A 25,122-nucleotide genomic window follows, 5' to 3' on the forward strand; every position below is an offset into this window, starting at 1 on the left:
GAGAATCTGCCTGCCAATGCAGGGGACACAGGTTCGAGCCCTGATCTGGGAAGGTCCCACATGCCGCGGAGCAGCTGGGCCCGTGAGCCACAACTACTGAGCCTGCGCGTCTGGAGCCTGTGCTCCGCAACAAGAGAGGCCGCGACAGTGAGAGGCCTGCACACCGCGATGAAGAGTGGCCCCCGCTGGCCGCAACTAGAGAAAACACTCGCACAGAAACGAAGATCCAACACAGCCAAAAATAAATAAATAAAAATTTAAAAAATGTATAAGCGTTGTATCAATACTTCAATAAAATAAATTTTAAAAAATTTATTTTTTAAAAAAGAGGGTTAGGAGACATATCAAGCAAAGAAAAGCAGCTCTAGAGACTCAGCAGAGCTGAGCATTCCTCTCTGGGACCGAGGACACCATTCAGAGTTCCAGGGGCAACGCCCTCAAGTCAGCTGATTTGCCTACACAACAGAGGCTCAGCCCAGGGCCAGGCAGAGCAGGGCGAATCAGCTCCACTAAGAGAAGGAAGAACAGAAACTTGGGGAGAATGCCCTAATGCTAGTAGGAGTGTGGAGTGAGTCTAAAGGTTTACACACAGCACCTTCTAGCTGCCTTTGCCCCCAGAGATGAAGAGAATGTTCTGGGACTCATGTAGAGAAGAGGCGGGTGAGATCCCAACCCACTGGCCAGGAAGGCTCCCAAGGCCACAGCTGACCCGTGCTCCATGCAAGCCTGAGAGAATCTACCTCCATTCTGCTCTGAGCACTGCAGGTTAGGTCAGTGTTCCTGAGGTAGGGTACATGCACCCGATAATTTTAGTGGTATGTCGGAAATTTTTTTAAATTGTTATGTATTTATTTAAAATTGTGTGTGTGTGTGTGTAAGTACATGCGTGTATAATGGAACATAAAATCCATAACTTCATAGATAACAATTGGTTAGGGTAATGCTAAAGTTAAAAAAATGACCATAGGGAGTCCCCTGGTGGTCCAGCGGTTAGGACTCTGCGCTTCCACTGCAGGGGGCCCGGGTTCGCTCCCTGGTCAGGGAACTGAGATCCCACAAGCTGCATAGAGCAGCCAAGAAATAAAATAATAAAATAAAATAAATGAATAAAATAAAAGGTGACTGTAAATAAAAATATTAAGCATGTAACAACACAGATGGTACATGGATATAGCAGCAACAGCAACAAATTATAAAGTGGTAGGCAAATCTTTCAATTTTTGATCAACCACTGTCCCTCCATGAAATGATCCTGGAGACCCAGGCTTTTTGGGGTGGGGCAGGGGGAGGTACTTAAGGGACTGGTCTATGCAGGTGAATCAGGAGGAAAAGAAAAGCAACAGTTAGTTCAGAATCTCTTCAAGAGGCGTCAGAAATTGGCTGGTTGGAAGTCAAGAGACCATTTGCTAGAAAAAGCAAGACCTTGAAGGAAACACAGTGCAGGTTTCTCCAAAGGGACTTATATTGCGGTCACAGTAGAGATTCTTCTTCTTTGTTCCCCTGGGGCAAAGGGGAAAGGCCCCCACTCCTCACCCAGGCGGCATCCCAGAGCCATGCACTCCTGGGTCAGCAGATCTCCCAAGGGGGCACTTCCTGTCTGTGGGGTTCACAGGCAAGTGGCTGCCTGCAGGGCTGACCAAGGGCCAGGACAGCTGCCAGGATGAAGGACTGACAGAGAGGAAAGCCGTGGGGAAGTGCACATCCGTGAATATTGAATTTGTTGAACAAAAAAAGATAATGGACCAGTTCCCTAACTCTGGGGGGCACTCTCTTTCTTAGGTCTATGAGTAGATCTGTTTTGGGAATTTGTCTTTCCTATCAATATCCCCAAAGTCCTTTCTTTCTTTCCTTTTTACCTGTTTCTGACCAGAATGCTTCCCAACTTGGATAGAACTACCTTTGGACGCCAGAGCTAAGGGTCAGGGTCCTGCCAGCGGAGCAGGAAGTAAGGGCTTTGTCTGCCCTTGAGTTCCTGGGGGCCACAGGGCCCGCTGAAGAGAAGCCACACACACACCCATTCAGCAAGCATGTGGGTTTCCTGAAGAAACCAAAAGGTTTCTTTTGGGTCCTTTGAGCCTAAAGCCTGTGTGTGGCACCTGTGGAGCAGACACAAAGATTTCACCATCTTGTTCTTAATGTACTCAGTCCATCTGGGAGTAGAGAGGAGCAAAAGCATTAAAAAGGTAGAAGGAAGCCAAGAAGGAGAGATGCCTAGGAGTGCACTGAGGAAGAAACAAGCCAGGCTCACAGAACGGGGTGGGGGGTGAATTATAACCCTCCTCAGAGCTCCCAGCCATATGGATGGGCCCATGATGGTAATAATTGTTTCTATTTATGGACAGCTGACAACGTGCCAGGACTGTGCTGAGCTCTCTCTCCATGTGTTACCCCACTTAGCAGAGTGGCTGACAGCACAGGCTCTGGAGTTATTCAGTCAGCACATTTTATTAAGAGCCTACTATGTGCCAGGTGCTGTTCTAGGTACTGGAGAAACAGCAGTGCCAAGTCCAAGTCCCTACTCTAAGAAGTTACCTAAGCCAGAGGCTTCACTTGGACCAGATTTGGGTTTTAAACCTACCTTTCGCTAGATGATCGACCAGTAGCCCCTGTGGGCCTTAGTCTCTCCAGCTATGAAATTTAAAAAGAATTTACCTTAAAGGTTTGTGTGAGGATTAAATGAAACAAAACGTGTCAAGTTCTTAGAGCAGTGCACAAGACCCAGTAAAGGCTCAATAAATACTGGCCGTTATTTGTAATGCTTCAGGTAGGTACCCTTATTGTCCCCATTCTTTTTTTTTTTTTTTGCTGTGGTGGTGAAATATACATAACATAAAATTTATCATTTTTACCATTTTAGAGTATATAGTTCAATGGCATTAAGTACATTCACGTTGGTGGGCAGCCATCACCACCATCCATGTCCAGAATTTTTTCCACCTTCCCAAACTGAAATTTCATACCCATTAAAAGTAACTCCCCATTTCTCCCTTCCTCTGGTCCCTGGCAACCACCATACTACTTTCTATGAATTTAACTACTGTTAAGTACCTAATATAAATGGAATCATACAATATTTATCCTTTTGTGGCTGGCTTATTTCACTTAGCATAATATCCTCAAGGATCATCCATGTTGTAGCATGTGTCAGAATTTCCTTCCTTTTTTTTTTCTATTTCTATTTTTTCAAACATCTTTATTGGAGTATAACTGCTTTACATTGTTGTGTTAGTTTCTGCTGTATAACAAAGTGAATCACCTATACATATACACATATCCCCATATCCCCTCCCTCTTGCCTCTCCCTCCCACCCTACCTATCCCACCCCTCTAGGTGGTCACAAAGCACTGAGCTGATCTCCCTGTGCTATGCGGCTGCTTCCCACTAGCTATCTATTTTACATTTGGTAGTGTGGTAGTGTATGTATGTCAATGCCACTCTCTCACTTCGTCCCAGCTTACCCTTTCCCCTCACCGAGTCCTCAAGTTCATTGTCTGCGTCTTTATTCCTGTCCTGCTCCCAGGTTCTTCATGACCTTTTTTTTTTTTAGATTCCATATATATGTGTTAGCATACGGTATTTATTTTTCTCTTTCTGACTTACTTCACTCTGTATGACAGACTCTAGGTCCATCCACCTCACTACAAATAACTCAATTTCATTTCCTTTTATGGCTGAGTAATATTCCATGGTATATATGTGCCACATCTCCTTTATCCATTCATCTGTCAGTGGACACTTAGGTTGCTTCCATGTCCTGGTTATTGTAAATAGTGCTGCAATGAACATTGTGGTACATGACTCTTTTTGAATTATGGTTTTCTCAGGGTATATGCCCAGTAGTGGGATTGCTGGGTCAGATGGTAGTTCTATTTTTCGTTTTTTAAGGATCCTCCATACTGTTCTCCATAGTGGCTGTATCAATTTACATTCCCACCAACAGTGCAAAAGGGTTCCCTTTTCTCCACACCCTCTCCAGCATTTATTGTTTGTAGATTTTTTGATGATGGCCATTCTGACTGGTGTGAGGTGATACCTCATTATAGTTTTGATTTGCATTTCTCTAATGATTATTGATGTTGAGCATCCTTTCATGTGTTTGTTGGCAACCTGTATATCTTCTTTGGAGAAATGTCTATTTAGGTCTTCTGCCCATTTTTGGATTGGGTTGTTTGTTTTTTTGATATTGAGCTGCATGAGTTGCTTGTGTATTTCGAAGATTAATCCTTTGTCAGTTGCTTCATTTGCAAATATTTTCTCCCATTCTGAGGGTTGTCTTTTCGTCTTGCTTATGGTTTCCTTTGCTGTGCAAAAGCTTTTAAGTTTCATTATGTCCCATTTATTTATTTTCGTTATTTCCATTTCTCTAGGAGGTTGGTCAAAAAGGATCTTGCTGTGATTTATGTCACAGAGTGTTCTGCCTATATTTTCCTCTAAGACTTTTATGGTGTCTGGCCTTACATTTAGGTCTTTAATCTATTTTGAATTTATTTTTGTGTATGGTGTTAGGGAGTGTTCTAATTTCATTCTTTTACATGTAGCTGTCCAGTTTTCCCAGCACCACTTATTGAAGAGGCTGTCTTTTCTCCATTGTATACTCTTGCCTCCTCTATCAAAGATAAGGTGACCATATGTGCATGGGTTTATCTCTTGGCTTTCTATCCTGTTCCATCGATCTATGTTTCTGTTTTTGTGCCAGTACCATACTGTATTGATTACTGTAGCTTTGTAGTATAAAGTCAGGGAGCCTGATTCCTCCAGCTCTGTGTTTCTTTCTCAAGATTGCTTTGGCTATTTGGGGTCTTTTGTGTTTCCATACAAATTGTGAAATTTTTTTGTTCTAGTTCTGTGAAAAATGCCATTGGTAGTTTGATAGGGATTGCGCTGACTGCTTTGGGTAGTACAGTCATTTTCACAATGCTGATTCTTCCAATCCAAGAACATGGTATATCTCTCCATCTGTTTCTATTATCTTTAATTTCTTTCATCAGTGTCCTATAGTTTTCTGCATACAGGTCTTTTTCTCCTTAGGTAGGTTTTTTTTTTTTTTTTTTTGCGGTACGCAGGCCTCTCACTGTTGTGGCCTCTCCCGTTATGGAGCACAGGCTCCAGACGCTCAGGCTCAGTGGCCATGGCTCACAGGCCCAGCTGCTCCACGGCATGTGGGATCTTCCCAGACCGGGGCACGAACCCACGTCCCCTGCATTGGCAGGCGGACTCTCAACCACTGCGCCACCAGGGAAGCCCTTAGGTAGGTTTATTCCTAGCTGTTTTATTCTTCTTGTTGCAATGGTAAATGGGAGTGTTTCCTTAATTTCTTTTTCAGATTTTTCATCATTAGTGTACAGAAATGCAAGAGATTTCTGTGCATTAATTTTGTATCCTGCTACTTTACCAAATTCATTGATTAGCTCTAGTAGTTTTCTGGTAGTATCTTTAGGATTTTCTATGTATAGCATCATGTCATCTGCAAACACTGACAATTTTATTTCTTCTTTTCCAATTTGGATTCCTTTTATTTCTTTTTTGTCTCTGATTGCTGTGGCTAAAACTTCCAAAACTACGTTGAATAAGAGTGGTGTGAGTGGACAACCTTGTCTTGTTCCTGATCTTAGTGGAAATGATTTCAGTTTTTCACCATTGAGAATGATGTTGGCTGTGGGTTTGTCATATATGGCCTTTATTATGTTGAGGTAAGTTCCCTCTATGCACACTTTCTGGAGGGTTTTTTATCATAAATGGGTGTTGAATTTTGTCAAAAGCTTTCTCTGCATCTATTGAGATGATCATATGGTTTTTCTCCTTCAATTTGTTAATATGGTTTATCACATTGATTGATTTGCATATATTGAAGAGTCCTTGCATTCCTGGGATAAACTCCACTTGATCATGGTGTATGATCCTTTTAATGTGCTGTTGGATTCTGTTTGCTAGTATTTTGCTGAGGATTTTTGCATCTATGTTCATCAGTGATATTGGCCTGTAGTTTTTTTTGTGTGTGACATCTTTGTCTGGTTTTGTTATCAGGGTGATGGTGGCCTCGTAGAATGAATTTGGGAGTGTTCCTCCCTCTGCTATATTTTGGAAGAGTTTGAGAAGCATAGGTGTTAGCTCTTCTCTAAATGTGTGATAGAATTCACCTGTGAAGCCATTTGGTCCTGGGCTTTTGTTTGTTGGAAGATTTTTAATCACAGTTTCAATTTCAGTGCTTGTGATTGGTCTGTTCATATTTTCTGTTTCTTCCTGATTCAGTCTTGGAAGGTTGTGCTTTTCTAAGCATTTGTCCATTTCTTCCAGGTTGTCCATTTTATTGGCATATAGTGCTTGTAGTAATCTCTCACGATCCTTTGTATTTCTGCAGGGTCAGTTGTTACCTCTCCTTTTTCATTTCTAATTCTATTGATTTGAATCTTCTCCCTTTCTTTCTTGATGAGTCTGGCTAATGGTTTATCAATTTTGTTTATCTTCTCAAAGAACCAGCTTTTAGTTTTACTGACCTTTGCTATCGTTTCTTTCATTTCTTTTTCATTTATTTCTGATATGATCTTTATGATTTCTTTCCTTCTGCTAACTTTGGGGTTTTTTTGTTCTTCTTTCTCTAATTGCTTTAGGTGTAAGGTTAGGTTGTTTATTTGAGATTTTTCTTGTTTCTTGAGGTAGGATTGTATTGCTATAAACTTCCCTCTTAGAACTGCTTTTGCTGCATCCCATAGGTTTTGGGTTGTTGTGTTTTCATTGTCTTTTGTTTCCAGGTATTTTCTGATTTCCTCTTTGATTTCTTCCGTGATCTCTTGGTTTTTAGTAGTGTATTGTTTAGCCTCCATGTGTTGGTAATTTTTACAGTTTTTTTCCTGTAATTGATATCTAGTCTCATAGCATTGGGGTAGGAAAAGATACTTGATACGATTTCAATTTGCTTAAATTTACCAAGGCTTGATTTGTGACCCAAGGTATGATCTATCCTGGAGAATGTTCCACGAGCACTTGAGAAGAAAGTGTATTCTGTTGTTTTTGGATGGAATGTCCTATAAATATCAATTAAGTCCATCTTGTTTAATGTGCCATTTAAAGCTTGTGTTTCCTTATTTACTTTCATTTTGGTTGATCTGTCCATTGGTGAAAGTGGGGTGTTAAAGTCTCCTACTATGATTGTGTTACTGTCGATTTTCCCTTTTATGGCTGTTAGCATTTGCCTTATGTATTGAGGTGCTCCTATGTTGGGGTCATAAATGTTTATAATTGTTATATCTTCTTCTTGGATTGATCCCTTGATCATTATGTACTGTCCTTCTTTGTCTCTTGTAATAGTCTTTAAAGTGTTTTGTCTGATATGAGAATTGCTACTCCAGCTTTCTTTTGATTTCCATTTGCATGGAATATCTTTTTCCATCCCCTCACTTCCAGTCTGTATGTGTCCCTAGGTCTGAAATGCATCTCTTGTAGACAGCATATGTACAGGTTTTGTTTTTGTATCCATTCAGCCAGTCTTTGTCTTTTGGTTGGAGCACTTAATCCATTTACATTTAAGGTAATTATCAATATGTATATTCCTGTTATCATTTTCTTAATTGTTTTGGGTTTGTTATTGTAGGTCTTTTCCTTCTCTTGTGTTTCCTGCCTAGAGAAGTTCCTTTAGCATTTGTTGTAAAGCTGGTTTGGTGGTGATGAATTCTCTTAGCTTTTGCTTGTCTGTAAAGGTTTTAATTTCTCTGTCGAACCTGAATGAAATCCTTGCTGGGTAGAGTAATCTTGGTTGTAGGTTTTTCCCTTTCATCACTTTAAATATGTCCTACCACTCCCTTCTGGCTTGCAGAGTTTCTGCTGAAAGATCAGCTGTTAACCTTATGGGGATTCCCTTGTTATTGTTTTTCTTACCTTGTATGTTATTTGTTGCTTTTCCCTTGCTGCTTTTAATATTTTTTCTTTATATTTAATTTTTGATTGTTTGAGTAATATGTTTTGGTGTGTTTCTCCTTGGATTTATCCTGTATGGGACTCTCTGAGCTTCCTGGACTTGATTGACTATTTCCTTTCCCATATTAGGGAAGTTTTCAACTATAATCTCTTCAAATATTTTCTCAGTCCCTTCTTTTTTTTTTTCTCTTCTTCTTCTAGGATCCCTATCATTTGAATGTTGTTGTGCTTAGTGTTGTCCCAGAGGTCTCTGAGACTGTCCTCAATTATTTTCATTCTTTTCTCTTTACTCTGCTCTGCAGTAGTTATTTCCACTATTTTATCTTCCAGGTCACTTATCCGTTCTTCTGCCTCAGTTATTCTACTATTGATTCTGTCTAGAGAATTTTAAATTTCATTTATTGTGCTGTTCATCATTGTTTGTTTGCTCTTTAGTTCTTCGAGGTCCTTGTTAAACGTTTCGTGTATTTTTTCCATTCTATTTCCAAGATTTTGGAGCATCTTTACTATCATTACTCTGAATTCTTTTTCAGGTAGACTGCCTGTTTCCTCTTCATTTGTTTGGTCTGGTGGGTTTTTACCTTGCTCCTTCATCTGCTGCATATTTCTCTGTCTTCTCATTTTGCTTAACTTATTGTGTTTGGGGTCTCCTTTTCACAGGTTGCAGGTTCATAGTTCCCGTTGTTTTTGGTGTCTGTCCCCAGTGGGTAAGGTTGGTTCAGTGGGTCGTGTAGGCTTACTGGTGGAGGGGACTGGTGCCTGTGTTCTGGTGGATGAAGCTGGATCTTGTCTTTCTGGTGGGCAGGACTGTGTCCAGTGGTGTATTTTGGGATGTCTGAGAACTTATTATGATTTTAGGCAGCCTCTCTGCTAACGGGTGGGGTTGTGTTCCTGTCTTGCTAGTTGTTTGGCATGGGGTGTCCAGCACTGGAGCTTGCTGGTCATTGAGTGCAGCTGGGTCTTAGCGTTGAGACAGAGATCTGTGGCAGAGCTCTCACCGATTGACATTACGCTGGGTCAGGAGGTCTCTGGTGGTCCAATGTCCTGAACTCAGCTCTCCCACCTCAGAGGCTCAGGCCTGACACCTGGCCGGAGCACCAAGACCATGTCAGCCACACAGCCAGGTACGTGGGGAGTTTCTTGCCTATTGGGAAGTCTGAGGTCTTCTGCCAATGTTCAGTAGGTGTTCTGTAGGAGCTGTTCCACATGTAGATGTATTTTTGATGTATTTGTGGGGAGGAAGGTTATCTCCACATCTTACTCCTCTGCCATCTTGAATGTCCTCTTCCTCCTTCCTTTTTAAGGTTGAATAATATGCCATTATATGTATATACCATATTTTGTTTATCCATGGACACTTGGGTAGTTTCTACCTTTTGACCATTGTGAATAATGCTGCTATGAACACGGGTGAACAACTATCATTTCAAATCCTTGCGTTTGGATATACACCCAGAAGTGGAATTGCTAGTTCATACAGTAATTCCATTTTTTATTTTTTGAGGAGCTGCCATACTGCATTTCCACAGCAATGCACCATTTTACATTCCCACCACAAGAGTTCTAATTTCTCCACATCCTCACCAACACTTATTATCAGTTTTCTTTTTTTTATAATAGCCATTCTAATGGGTGTGAAGTGGTATCTCATTGTAGTATTTATTTATTTACTTACTTACTTAGTTATTTATTTAGCTGCACTGGGTCTTAGTTGCAGCACACAGGGTCTTCATTGTGGCATGTAGGCTCTTTAGTTGCAGCATGCGGGCTCTTAGTTGTGGTACGCGGGATCTAGTTTCCTGACCAGGGATTGAAGCCGGGGCCCCTGCATTGGGAGCACAGAGTCTTAACCACTGGACCACCAGAGAAGTCCCCTCATTGTGGTTTTGATTTCCATTTTCCTACTGGTCAGTGATGTTGAACATCTTTTCAGGTGCTTCTTGGCTATTTGCATACCTTCCTTGGAGAAATGTGTATCTAAGTCATCTTTGAATTTGAGCTGTTTGTGTTGTTGAGTACAGCAAGGTGTTTTACACGAGTTTAGTCCTTTCTTCCCACAACGCTCCCAGAGCCTCCTCTTTATTTATTTATTTATTTATTTATTTATTTATGGCTGTGTTGCGTCTTCGTTTCTGTGCGAGGGCTTTCTGTAGTTGTGGCAAGCGGGGGTCACTCTTCATCGCGGTGTGCGGGCCTCTCACTACCGCGGCCTCTCTTGTTGCGGTGCACAGGCTCCAGATGCGCAGGCTCAGTAATTGTGGCTCACGGGCCCAGTTGCTCTGTGGCATGTGGGATCTTCCCAGACCAGGGCTCGAACCCGTGTCCCCTGCATTGGCAGGCAGATTCTCAACCACTGCACCACCAGGAAAGCCCCAGAGCCTCCTCTTAATGCCCCCGCCAGGCACAGACTCAGGCCCCGCCTCCTCTGCTGGCCTACCAAGGCACCTCAGCCTGATAAATGAAACCTGCAACAGCAGCTAGACAAGAAATAACCAAATGCAGAAAGGACGGAGGGGAAGACCAACTAAGAGGATAAACAAATAGCCTCCAATTCTCTCAATCCGGTCCTTACTAAATTGGGCACAAAATACCAGTGCCTCAGATCCAAATGTGAAGTGAGTCATATGAATTTCACCTTTGAGCTTCACAAAGGGAATGTGTCTTTGCACATTCTAGGAGCATCCTCCCTGCATCCCCTCCCAATGGAGCGGCAGCAGCAAGGAGCAGAAGACATAAGAAAAAGAGGGGCCTGGAAGGATGGTAGGTCCTGTGCAAGCAGCCTTTGGGGAGCAGAAACGTGTCTGGGGGAAGAAGCAGCAAGAGTGATTGCTCCCCCAGCACATTCTCCAGAGGTGGAATTTTAGAACAATAGTGTAATAAATAAGTTGATGTTAAAAAGGCAATTGCAGCCATGATGAAAAGTTGTGTAGGGAAGACACGTGAGAGCAAAATCAGGAGACCTCCTAAAATGGCAGCCATCCATGAGCCACTTTTTAAGCATACTTGCTCCTCTGACAGTGACCCCAGCCCCATCCTAGGTTCCTTCCCCTAGACATTAGAATAAGACTATAGCTCTTCACCAGGAAACACTACATGCAGGTTCCCAGGCACTATCTCTGGAGATGTGCCCTCAGTGGGTCTGGGGCAGGGCCTGGGAACCTGAATTTTGGGCCCGCTGCCCACGATGATGGCAATTCTAATGGCTAGAGCCCATACCTTGAACCCCGCTGGCTACTCTCAGTGGCAGAGACTTCCCTGGGCTGTCCCCAGTCTGTGAGACAGTCACCATAGTCTCTATTCCCCCTTTCCCTTCCCCAATACTGGGAATGATTCCTGAGATGATAAACAGAAAAATTAGGGGTCAATGACTTATTACCCCAAGACAACAGGATTCTTCCCTCCCCAAAAGAATTTGCTAAGGGATGCTTTCACTTTTCAGGTGCTTGCTCTTAGGTGTTTGTTTGCCAGATTAAGAGTGTGAGAAGTTTGGCAGATGGCATTCAGGGGAGAGGTGGAGAGCATTTAAGATCCATGGCAAACTGAACATCACTGAACAACGAAGATAAAATGAGAATCACAAGCTAAAGTTACAGAGAGATAGGATTTGGTTTTTATACTTGTCAAGAACACACCCATTTGTAACCATAATAATAATGGCTCATGAGCTAGGCCCTGTGCCAAATGTTTTATTCATTAATTCATTTAAAAATATATTTACATAAGTAAACGTGTACAAAAATATAAACAGAGGCTGTATTTACAGATGGTTGCAAGTCAGTCAAGCAGTATAGCCTTCTGTTTTAGCACTTGAGTTCTAGACAGCCTCAGGTTCCAGTCCTGGCTCTGACCTTCATTAACTGTGTGACCTTAGCAAGAAGGATATCCAGACCTCAGTGTGCTCATCTGAGAAATAAGGCAGCACGTACCTCACAGGACTGTTCATCTGATTAAAGGAGATGATACATGCAAAGCTCTCAGCACAGTCCCCGGCATGTGGTAGAACAGCTTATGAGTGTTTCTAATGGTTGTTATTATCATTGTTGCTGCCAGAGTAGAGTTTGAGTCCCCCATCCTAAAGCAGGGCAAGAGTTGGGTCTAAAGCCACTTCTGACTTCACACACTCCCAAGATACAGAGGAAATCCAGGGGATGCTTTCAGGCTAGTGCAGTTGCCGAGGTGGTACCAGAGCCAGAAACAACCTGCCACCAGCATTCATGCTGGATAACTCCTCCTGCACAGACAGTCTGTCCTAGAAACTGCAGAGATCTGTAAGATAGATCTAGGGAGGCCACTTAAGAATTAAATGAGTTAGTAGAGAGCCTAGCGCACAGCAGATATTCCATCATTATTAGGCATTGATATTATCTATCATTTTGTAAGATATCTGCTAGAGTGTCTCTAAAAACATGACTTCATTAATAATAATTCACATTAATTGAGTACTACGCCAAGAGCCATCTCTTGGGTCTGCATGCTCAATGCCTTCACCTTTTCCTGATGACAGCATCTCATTTACCTCTGGGGACCTTCCTCCCTCCATCACAGTTCTCTATTCCTGACAGTCAGTAATAGATCGTTCCAGCCTAACCAGCCAGAGGTGACCAAGAACAAGCCTGTGGTCTGCTGGAATCAGATTTCTTGGCTCCAAGCAGTGAGGTGGGGCACCCCAGAGGACCCACAGAAGGATGGCAGCTCTTTTGTAAGTTTTGGGTTCCAGCTCAAGGATTCCAAGGAGGGTCAAAGGGAAGTGGGAATCAGTTCTGGACTGGTTGCTGTTTTGGACTCAGGATTGAGAAAAGCAGAGATTAACTAGGGATGGAGTGCTGTCATGAGGTGAGGCCACAGAGCAGTTGGTTATCTGCAGTAAGAGGTGAGAATAGCAAACCAGGCTTTTGCTTTTGGCTTTTGTCAAAAGTCAGAAAGCAGCAGTCACCCAAAGAGAGGTCCCTGTGGCATTTCACAGCTGCTGCCTGACTGTGGGAGAAACACAAAGCTGTGGCTTTGCAGCTGGCTTTATCTCCTCTGTCCTCCCAGCCGGCTTTTTTTCTTTTTCAGTCCAAGCTGATTTTCAGCGCCAACTGTGACTTTGTACAAAGACACCCTTCCTCAAGACACTTGACTGTCATTTGCTAGAAAATTGTCCTAATGAGAATTCAATCCTCTGACGACTGTGACATGAAGGAACCCCCTGGAGTGTGCAAAGCCCAAACTGCAGTGATAGGCAGAACCCTGCCACACCAGCAGAGGTTGGAGCTGGGTCATCCAAGACAGAGCCCCAGGGGAGGCCGAGCTACAAGCCTCTGGTGCTGAGACGCCCATCACTTCCTGGCCTCTTTCCAGCCTCCCAGAGGACTGATTGTTTAGCTATTCTTTCCATTCTGGGAGCTATCCCAATCTTTATCCAGTAATCCTTGTTAAACCAAGCCACTGAGTTTCTATTGCTTGCCACTCCAGAATCCTAAATGACCTATCTCTGTAAGCCCTGTGTTGGCTGCTGGGGATAGAGGAATAAGATGCAGGCCCACCTGGATGTGCTCACTGACTACTTGTGGCTAAAGGGAGCGATTATTCTCATGACAAAAAGATTCTTCCTTTTGTAAAACAGTTCACTCCTGGGTCCTCCCTTCCTCCTCCCACCCCTCATTTTGTAAACTTCACGATGGCTTACTCTATCCCCAGTGCCAGACCTGCAACAAGCCCTCAGCGGATTCATTGAATGAATGAATGAATGGATGCTGTGATCATCTCCATTTCTGCTGATAACTTATTAGCAGATGCTTTCAATAAGTGGTAGAGCAGAGATTCAAAACCAGGTCAGCTTGTGTCTTCCCTGCACTACACCACACTGTGTTTCTCTTATTCACCTGAAAAATGAGTTCTCCTTTTCTTGGATAGGAGAAAGCCAAGGTACCAAAGAGAGATTCTAATATCAAAACATCACATTCTGATTTGGCAGATCCTCTAAAAGTTAAACAGAATTCCCACATGACCCAGCAATCCATTCCTAGGTATACACCCAAAACACTGAAAACCGGTACTCAAACAAGCACACACACACAAATGTTCACAGCTGCACTACAGCCACAAGGTGGAAACAGCCCCAAAGCCCATCAATGAATGGATGGATAAACAAATTGCGGCAGATGCACACAATGGAATGTTATTCAGCCATAACAAGAAACGAAGCACTGATGCATGTTATAATGTAGAAAAACCTCAAACACACATGCTATGGGAAAGAAGCCACACACAAAAGGTCACATATAGTATGATTCGATTTATATGAAATATCCAGAATACATAAATCCACAGAGACAGAACACATATTTGGTGGTTATCAGAGGTTGGAGGGAGGGGGAAATGGAGAGAAACTGCTTAACGGATAGAGGGTTTCCTTTTGGGGTGATGAAAATGTTTTGGAACTAAATAGAGGTGATGATTATAAAACACTGTGAGTGCACTAAATGCCACTGAATTGTTCACTTTAACATGGTTAATTTTATGTTAGGTGAATTTCACCTCAAATTTTTTTTTTTGCTGCACCATACGGTATGCGGGATCTCAGTTCCCCGACCAGGGATTGAACCCATGCCCCCTACAGTGGAAGCGTGGAGTCTTAACCACTGGACGGCCAGGGAAGTCCCTCACCTCAATTTTTAAAAAATCACATTCCAGGAGCTGTGCTGGCACTCAGGAACACCAAATGTTTCCCATGGCACCTATGCTTAATGCTGTTAATTGGTTTTTAGGTTGTGCCAGAGAAGCCCTCTTTTGGAGGCAGTATGGTCAAATGGCTGGAGTACAGACAGCCTTCGTTCAAACCCCAGATCAACTACATATGTGCCCTTGGGTGAATTTCTAAACCTCTGGTTACCAGTTTTCTCATCAGTGAAACTGGAATAAGGGTATCTACCTCATAGGGTTGTTTTAAGGACTAAGTGAGAGTATAATGCATGCAAAGCACTTGGAACAGTCCCTAGGACACGATAAATGCTCATTTAATATTAGCTGCTATAATTATGATGATGATCCCCTATAGTGGGTTCACTGTTTCCAACTCCTCCATTTTCAAAAGTTTTTGTCATACTCTCTCTCTTATACATTTTATGCTGCAGAGATCTGTTTCTGCCAGGAAAGGAGCTGTTCTCCTCAAAGCAGACTGACTCCCCAGTGAGGAGACCTCCAGCAATGAAATTCCAAGGATGTTCGGAGGGACCCTCCCTGCTTTTTATCTCCATCAGCAGTGGAGAGCTCCCAGGAAGTGAACTCGACACAGGATCATTACAGCGATCCCTGTTCCCTTTGGCTGCCTGTGCAATTTAGTGCACTTATTGTGAGCTCTGTTTCTTGGTCATTTGCTACGTGGGATGGCATTGTTCCCCTCCCAGCCCCAGGCTAGTTCCTGTGCTCTGTGGTGTGGAGACTTGGAGATGTGGGAAACATCCCACACACCTGGTTAGCCAGCCTCAGAGGTCCACCCTTGTGCAGACGGGTCACTAGGCTCAAAAAACATCCTGTCCACACGCTTAGCCTATCAAACTTGTGCCTCTCACCCATTCCCAGGTCACACATTCGATTTTTTAAAAATCATTGTTTTAAAAATAATTAAAAGTGTTCCATTTGCAAAAGGATATGCCCTGAAAAGGAAGCCTCTTCTGCTCCCTGCCCTTCAGCCTCCCAGCCTTTCAGTTCCCCTTCCCCAAGATCATCATGACTGTTTCTTGAATATCCTTCCACAGACAGTCGACACATATAGGAACATATATTTATTCCTCTCTCCATGACCCCCACACATATTCTAGCACAAATGATACCATACAGGGAATTTGCATCTTGTTTTTTTTAAAATTAACTATCTATCATGGTAGTATTCATATTAGTTCACAGAACTCCATCTCATTTTTAATGGATGCACTGTATTCCATTTTACAGGTACCCAAAGCTTTATCCAACCAGTTCCCAACTGACGGACATTTAGGTTGTTTCCAGTATTTGCCTTTAACAAGCAGGCTACAATGAATGCCCTTCTAGAAGGAAATGAGAATTCAATTTCCTTCTGTTGAGGTGAGGCTTCCTTCTCTTCCCTTAGCACTTTGCTCATAGAGTTGCCTGTACATACAGGACATGTCCTATATTTTGTCCTGCGTCCTGTATTGACTGTCAGGACACCATGAATATCTTGCATTCAGCTTTTTTCAATAAATTACTAAAATGCGTCAGAGCTATTTTTCCTCCACAGTAACTGGTGCTTAAATCACTTAAATGGCAACACCAGCTGAAAAGCGTATCTCCACAAATAAAAATTCAACCTCTTATGATCTCCTGCAGGTTTAGCTGAGGGAAATAAAAGGGGAGACTGAGAATCAAAGGTACTTATTTTCATATTCAGGAAAGGAGAACACTGTTCTTTGGCCAAAGTCCCAAGCTGTGACCAGTAACTGCGATGATGAGAAATCACTTACGATTTTTGTTCTGAAAATCAGCCAATCAGCGATACTCTCACTTCAGTAACTATGCTTCTGGATGTGAACAAATCCACCACCAAGCCTCTGAAAGCCAGCCAGTCAGTGACAGTCCCCACGCTCCTAGACGACAGCCAATCAGCAAGCGTCTCACTCCCAGGACCGTGCTCGAAAGCCAGCCAGTCAAAGACAACCTTGCTCCAGGGAGCAGCTGAAAGTCCTTACATCCTTAAAGCCTTTCTCTTCTGAAAGTCCACCAGCCCCTGCGCCCAGGCTTCCCAAAACCTTCCATAAAATCAGCTCTGGCTTTGCTGGGAAGACTTTGCCTTAAAAGTGCAGTCTCACTTTCAGGCAAACAGGAAGTTCACCTTTTTTTTTTTTTTAATCAGATGTTAAACTCAATTTATGTTAGCTTGCAGTTGTGCAGCCCTTTCAAACTGGGTCAAGTTGGACCCAGTTTATAGTAAGTCAAGAGTTTGAACCTGTAAATGACAAATGCACTCTCACAGCTGTGAGATTATCAAATTCAATCTCTTTGATTCTTGAAGTGGTTTCTATTACTTTTTTTTAAACCTTCCTGCAATTTTTTTTATTGAGGTGTAACAGACACAACACTGTATTAGTTTCAGGTGAACAAAATATTTGATATTTGTAAATATTGCAAAATGATCACCACAATAAGCCTAGTTAACATGTCACCACACAGTTACAAAAATTTTTTTTTGTGATGAGGACTTTTCAGATCTACTCTCTTAGCAGCTTTAAAATCGGCAGTAAAGTTGAACTGTAGTCACCATTACATTATACCATTACATTACAGTCACATTACATCCCCATGATTTATTTACTTTATTGCTGGAAGCTTGTACCTTTTGGTCCTTTTCACCAATTTCTCCCACTCCTTACCCCCTCACCTGTGGCAACCACCAGTCTGTTCTCTGTATCTGTGAGCTTGGTTTTTTGATGTTGTTTTAAATTTCACATATAAGTGTAATCATAGGCTATTCTGTCTTTGTCTTATTTTGCTTAGCATAATGCCCTCGAGGCCCATGCATTTTGTTGCCAATGGCAAGATTTCATTCTTTTTGATGGCTGAATAGTATTCCATTGTGTAATATATACTGCATCTTCTTTTTTAAAAAATATTTATTTATTTTCTTACTTGGCTGCACCTCATCTTAGTTGTGGTAGGCGGACTCCTTAGTTGTGGCATGCAAACTCTTAGTTGTGGCATGCATGTGGGATCTAGTTCCCTGATCAGGGATCAAACTGGGGCCCCCTGCATTGGGAACATGGGGTCCTATCCACTGTGCCACCAGGGAAGTCCCTATACTGCATCTTCTTTATCTATTCATCCATTGATGGACAGACACATGGGTTGTTTCCATATCTTGGCTGTTGTAAGTAATGCTGCAGTGAACACAGCGTTGCATATATCTTTTTTTAAAAAATTGCTTTATTTGGCTGCTCCAGGTCTTAGTTGCTGCACGTGGGATCTTTGTTGTGGCATGTGGGAATCTTTTAGTTGCAGCATGTGAACTCTTAGTTGCAGCATGCATGTGGGATCTAGTTCCCTGACCAGGGATCGAACCCGGGGCCCCTGCTTTGGGAGCTCAGAGTCTTAGCCACTGGACCACCAGGGAAGTCCTAAAATATATCTTTACGAATTAGTGTTTTCATTTTCTTCAGATAAATACCTAGGAGTGGAATTGCTGGATCGTATGGTAGTTCTGTTTTTAATTTTTTAGGAACTTCCATACAGTTTTCCATAGTGGCTGCACCAATTTACATTCCCACCAACAGTGCACGAGGGTTCCCTTTTCTCCACATTCTCGCCCACACTTGTTATTTGTTGTCTTTTTGGTAATAGCCATCCTGACAAGTATGAGATGATACCTCATTGTGGTTTTGATTTGCATTTCCTCATGATTAGTGATGTCGAGTATCTTTTCATGTACCTATTGGCCATCTGTATATGTTCCTTGGAAAATGCCTATTCAGATCCTCTACCTATTTTTAATTGGGATTGTTTGTTTGTTTGTTGCTATTCAGTTGTATGAGTTCCTTATATATTTTGGATATTAACACTTTATCAGAAATCTATTTTTCTGTATATATGAACCCCCAAATATAAAAGAGCAAGCATAACTTGTGCTGAACTTTCTGAGCAGTGAACATTTATTAAACAAGACAGAAATCCCTTTTGAAAGTTTCTGCAGTATGCAGTTGTTCATTTAATAAAAGATGAAAAATCAGACATAAGCCAGCATATATTAACAACTAACCATAAGAGATGTATGATTTCCTTAACTAACACTAAGGAAAGTGATAAACAATTTTTTTTTAGGAAAAATTCAGATTAAGCAGATAATACAATCACAGCAGAAATGTAATGGACTTCCACACCTGTATATCATCATCAGTCTTTCAGCTCAAGTAAGTGTTTGGATGGACTACCACCAGAAGTGTTTTCAGGTTCCAAAATTGCAAACGAATTTTCAAATGCTAGGATGAAATCTGCTGCCATAATAATATAATAGTTCCATTTATCACTACAGAGATTATCAAAGATCTAAATGTCTCACTCTTTTATGGCATTGCCAAAATGCAAATAATCACAGTGCAGAAACAAATTTTCCTTTGTGCAATATTTTTCTTGTGAAAAAGGCTTGCATATAAGGCTATTGCAAGTAGAATACCTTTCAGATGAGACTTCAGAAACAGTAAAAATTTTTGCAGACGGTCTCTTATTGAGTTAAGAGTTAATCACACACACACACACACACACACACACACACACACACGAAAACCAAAAACAAAGGGACACGGGAAACTTTTGGTGATGGATAAATCTATCACCTTGATTATGGTGATTGTTCCCCAGGGAATGCATATGCCCATACTCATCAAATTATACACATTAAATATATGTAGTATTTTGTATATATTTTAAAAAGTTAGTAGTGCAAATCAAAACCACAATGAGGGACTTCCCTGGTGGTCCAGTGGTTAAGAATCCACCTTCCAATGCAGGGGACACAGGTTCAATCCCTGATCAGGGAACTAAGATCCCACAAGCCATGGGGCAACTAAGCCCGCGCGCCACAACTACTGAGCCCGCACACTCTGGTGCCTGCGCTGCAACTGGAGAGAAGACCACGCGCCACAACAAAGAGCCCGAGTGCCGCTACGAAAGATTCTGTGTGCCGCAACTAAGACCCAACACAGCCAAATAAATAAATTAATTAAACCCCCCCCCACCACAATGAGATATCACTTCACACCTGTCAGAATGGCTATTACCAAAAAGACAACAAATAACAAGTGTTGGTGAGAATGTGGAGAAAAGGGAACCCTTGTGCACTGTTGGTGGGAATGTAAATTGGTGCAGCCACTATGGAAAATAGTGGCTCAAAAAATTAAAAACAGAACTACCATATGATCCAGCAATTCCACTCCTAGGTAGTTATCTGAAGAAAAGAAAAATACTAATTCAAAAAGATGTACCCCGGGCTTCCCTGGTGGTGCAGTGGTTAAGAATCCACCTGCCAATGCAGGGGACACAGGTTCGAGGCCTGGTCCGGGAAGATCCCACATACCGCGGAGCGGCTGGGCCCGTGAGCCATGGCCGCTGAGCCTGCGTGTCTGGAGCCTGTGCTCCGCAACGGGAGAGGCCACAACAGAGAGAGGCCCGCATACTGCAAAAAAAAAAAAAAAAATTAAATTAAAAAAAAATTTTTAAAATACAAAATATCTTCCCTCCTAAAAATAAAAAAAAGAAATTACATGTGCATCACAACCAATTCTAAGGTCATTGCTAATATCCTAATATGGTAAAAACATTTTTATCATGAAGCTGTGATTCACCAAAATATATATTTGTATTGAGACCACAGAAACAATTTTATCTTGAATGCTGGATATTTTAACTAAATTTATAATTGTGTTTACATTAATTTTGGATGTTTTACCTTTGGCAGAATGAACTTCTTAAAGCTTTATTTTGATTCCATGAATTGGTTGAATAAAAATCAAATCCCCATTGGAGTTAACTGATATACTTAAAACACTGGATGACATTGATATCAAACTGGCATCATTTAGCTGTTTGTAAGGTTGTTCTTTTGCCCAGGGAGCCCACACATTAACAGTTATCACTTCTCTTTGGATATGTACAAGGAAACTTGGAATAAAAAATGAACAAGATCAAAACAAACTCACAGAAAAAGAGATGAGATTTGCAGTTACCAGAGGCAGGGGGTGGAGGGAGGGGGAGTTGGCTGAAGGTGGTCAAGAGGTACAAACTTCCTTTTAAAAGATAAATAAGTACTAGGGATGTAGTGTACAACATGATTAATATAATTAACACTGCTGTGCGTTATGAATGAAAGATGTTGAGTAAATTCTAAGAGTGCTTATCATAGGTAAAAACATTTTTTTCTTTTATTTTGTATCTATGAGATGAAGGATGTTCACTAAACTTATTGTGGTAATCATTTCATGATGAATGTAAGTCAGATCATTATGCTGTACACCTTAAACTTATACAGTGCTGTATGCCAATTATATCTTAATCAAACTGGAAGGAAAAATCTTTCCCAAATAAGTGCACCAAATACACATTTTGGCTGAATAACAATGTTCATATCAGTATTTGACCAAAGTCAAGGTCAAAACGCAATACTACACAGAATGAACTTCTTGGATATCAGAATAAAGTCAAAATTTTATTTTAAAAATAAAGAGTTAATGAGAAATTTTTACTATTTTTGTTGGAGATAATACAAATATAACTTTTGGTGGATGTTTCCATAAAGGTACAAACAACGTTTATTCAAAGTTGAAGCAAAGCATGAATAATTCTATGGAAGGCGTTGGTGGTCCTGCCTGTACTCTGCATAATGTGCTCAAGAGTACCTGATGTTGGGACTTCCCTGGTGGGCCAGTGGTTAAGACTCTGTGCTCCTAATGCAGGGAGCCTGCGTTTGATCCCTGGTCAGGAAACTAGATCCCGCGTGCCTCAACAAAGATCCTGCAGTCCGCAACGAAGATCCCGCGTGCTGCAAATAAGACCCGGTGCAGTCAAATAAATAAATAAATAAATAATTTATTTATTAAAAAAAAAAAAAAAAGACTACCTGATGTCTTTTCTTTTGAGATTGAAGTAACTGTCATGCAATGTTCTCCTACTTCAGCATTTACACTATTCTAACTAAGCGATTTAAAGCTTTTTGTGATTTTTTTTGGCATTCAGTATTCTTTACTTCTCCACATTCAAAAACCACTGGCTCTCTAACAACTGCAGTTGAGAGAATCCTCCATTTATTTGAAGCACTGACATTATGCTTCAATTCTGAAGAAAAGGACCCCAAAATTCTTGTTGGCTTTTTAAATAATGCACTGAATGACGTTTGTTCCTAGTTTTCAGTATCAATTTAGCGATAGGATTATGCAAACTGAAAGAAGAACCAACAGTGTTGCTGCAGTACTCCATTGCTTAAAGGAACTTGTTGAATGTGTTAAAGAAGAATTGATGGAAAATGTATCCCTTTTATTACCAAAGCTGTTTTTAAAAGGGACAACATTATGTAAGCAGAAAAATAAATTTCAGCCCAAAGTGGATAATTATTGCAGCACTTGTTATGATTATCTTTTGAAATGGATTTCATCCATTGACAAATTCAATTCTTTTACATGGATGTTACTAAATACGCTTTTAGTGTGGAAACAGGTGGAATCATCAGGTGCAGTGTTGAAGAAAAAGAGAATAAACACTGATGACAATGCTCCTTTTTGCTTGTGCACATTTTAAAAAGTTGTTGATCAAAAGGTACAATGCAATCCTGAAGAGTGGAAAAGCAAGTTATGCTGTGAAAGACTTTATTATGGGCTTCAACCAATGAAATTTGAAGAGTAATTCTCAGAGTTGTTAACTTTATGACAAGTTGTTAACTTTATGACCAGCCAGTTCGATATACTGGCTCATAATGCTGACGCTGAGCACGATTTCTCATTAGTGAATGTTCAGCGGCCAAGAACACAATAAGTTAGACGTGACCACTAAAGAAATCGTAGCAAAATGTAAATGAAACACAGACTGTAACTTTGAGGAATTTTATAAGCAAATCCTGCAAAACAAAGATTAAGAGCTTCAGTAGTTGTGGCACGCAGGCTCTTTAGTGGCTCGCGGGCTCTAGGGCACAGGCTCAGTAGTTGTGGCGCATGGGCTTAGTTGCTCTGCGGCATGTGGGATCTTCTTGGACCAGGGATCGAATCCATGTCCCCTACACTGGCAGGCAGATTCTTAACCACTGCGCCACCAGGTAATTCCCCAAAATTTGCTTTTAGAATAAGTATGTCATGCGATATTTTTCTTTTATCTCAAAGTACATATGCACAGGCAAGTAGCCATAATTCAAATTTAACTGGATATCCTGTGTTTTCGTTTCTTAACTCTGGAAACAGTACTCCCCCAGCCTCAGTCCATTCCTGCCTCTGATCATCCCTGTCTGTAATGCCACCCTCCTCCTCTTCAGCGACCAAACCCTGATTCTCTTTCAAGGACCATCTCAAAACCCTAGTAATAATAATGATCCCTTAGTGACAGCTAACTCAGTGCCAGGCACCGTTCTAAGTGCCTTACATGTATTAAATCATTTATTCCTCCCCTGAGGTAACTACTCTTGGCAATAATAGTCCATACAATAAGGTAAGTGTTATTTTTCCTATTTCATGGACGAAGCAATTAGTCAGAGAGAAATTGACTTCCCAGAAGTTAACCAATCGGTAAGTGGTAGAGCTGGAATTCAAAGCCAGTGTGGCTCTGGCATCCATTCCTGGATATGCCACCCAAGTCTGTCCGGCTCTGACCGATGTGGCTCTCTTGGGGCCGTGACCTGCTTCCCCATTTAACATTTGAACAACACAATCATGCAGTTTATTACATTGTCTTCCCCTTGTGAAGGAGCCTGAAATTACTAAATTTGTTCATATTTCCCCATTTAAAAGGAATTCTGCAATAGCCAAGAGGTAGAAGCAACCTTAGTATCCATGGACAGATGAATGGATAAAATAATATAGTATGTACGTATGTATGTGTGTGTATGTATCTATGTATGTATGTGAGAACACTGTGCTAACTGAAGTAAGTCAGTTGCAAAAGTCAAATACCACATGATTCCACATATATGAGGGAACTAGAGTAATCGAATTCATAGAGACAGAAAGTAGAACGGTGGCTGCAGGGACTCGGGGCAGGAGGAAATGGGGAAGTTGTTGTCTAATGGTTTAGAGTTTCAGTTTGCCAAGAGGAAAGAGTCGTGGAGATTGGTTGTACAACATGAATGTACTTAACACTATTGAGCTGGATGCTTAAAAATGGTTAAGATGGTAAACTTTGTATGTTTTTACCATAATTAAAATTTTTTTAAAAGAAAGAAGGAATTTCACCTTTGCCTTCTCAGCCTCTCCCCTCTCTTCTGCTCTCTAGGAAGCCAGTTTTGGGCAGTATCATGTCTAGGTTTTTGCAATGAGAGAGAGGAAAAGAGAGACACCTGGGAAGCCAAACCCAGGTGTCTGCATCAAAAAAGAGACATTTACTGTGAGGAAAAGAATGGAGGTAAGTTGAAGGACGGGCAAGGTAGTCACCTACTTTGGCTGGTTATGTGGGATGGGGTGTTGGGGCAGAGATTTTTTTAGTTAGGAGTTTAGAATGAGCAGTGGAAAAGGTTTCCTGGTAACAGTAAAAAGAATGAGGCAAGGAGAATTTTAAGAGGTGCTCTGGGTTCTGATTTGGATTGTCTTTAACATTCTTCTAGAGACATTACCAACAATTGTAAGTGTTTTGGGTTGCCGGACTGTTTCTTTGAATATAACTCTGGTGAAAGGATAGAAATAATAATATGAGATTAAACTATGTGAAATTGCCAATATTTAGTTTTTTGACCCAGAAAAATGACAATTTTTGTATGATTCAATCTAATAAGTGATATTTATGGAGCAGCTGCCACGTGTCAGGCATAGTTTCAAATGCTTTCCACGTGACAAGGTATTTTAATGCTCAAAACAACCCTATGAAGTAGCTACCATTACTCTCCCTATTTTACAGTTGAGGAAACTGGGGCACAGAGATTAAGAAAGTACCCCAGCTAATAAGTGGTTGATCTAGCATCTGAACCCAATGGGCTCCAGAGCCAATGCTCTGAAACATGTGGGGCTTTGGCTTTTACGTGCAAGGTAGTGAGCTAGGTGGTATGGGAAATGCAAAGATCAGTGAGAAACAGCTACAGGGAATGAAGGTAAGACATGGCCTCAGATAATTAGAAAACAGCAAGTAACAGGAAGACAGGCTCAGCAGAAGCCTTGGCAGGGGATTCCACAAACATGGCAGAGGGCAGCACAACGTGGGAATGTGTGGTCTGAGGAATGGAGTCTCTGGTGGGTCAGATGACACACCTCCATGCACAGGGGAGAGAAACAGGGGTTGAATCCCCTGCTTAACACCTACCCCACCTATGGAATTTTCCTGAGTGTGTTATCTATTGCAGCATAACAAATGACTTTATAATTTAGCAGCTTAAAACAACAAATGTTTATTATCTCACAGCTTCTGTGGGTCAGGAATTCAGGACTGACTTAGCTGAGTGATTCTGGGTCTGGGTCTCTCATGAGATTTCACTCAATATACTGATCAGAGTGGCACACTTGTTGCAAGTGACAAACCTATACATTATAATCACCCAAAGTCCA

At 41.5% G+C, this 25,122-nt stretch overlaps 1 long non-coding RNA gene across 5 annotated transcripts in view; it reads right to left on the bottom strand.

The window, feature by feature from the left end:
* LOC113606915 (uncharacterized) overlaps positions 1–25,122 on the bottom strand; it is an 82,317-nt gene that overhangs the window by 41,956 nt on the left and 15,239 nt on the right. Inside the window, exon 4 of one of the 5 annotated variants that reach the window (XR_003427763.1) lies at positions 20,024–20,072. The exons of 3 other annotated variants lie outside the window; for them this stretch is intronic. This is a non-coding gene — a long non-coding RNA (uncharacterized LOC113606915). Of the gene's footprint in view, positions 1–20,023; positions 20,073–21,384; positions 21,435–25,122 lie in introns of those variants that run through there. One more of the 5 variants, XR_003427764.1, reaches the window with a different exon arrangement.

This window comes from Aethalodelphis obliquidens, unplaced genomic scaffold (genome assembly GCF_003676395.1).
Source record: "Aethalodelphis obliquidens isolate GAN/ISIS:26980383/991018 unplaced genomic scaffold, ASM367639v1 scaffold45, whole genome shotgun sequence".
NCBI lineage: Eukaryota > Metazoa > Chordata > Mammalia > Artiodactyla > Delphinidae > Aethalodelphis > Aethalodelphis obliquidens.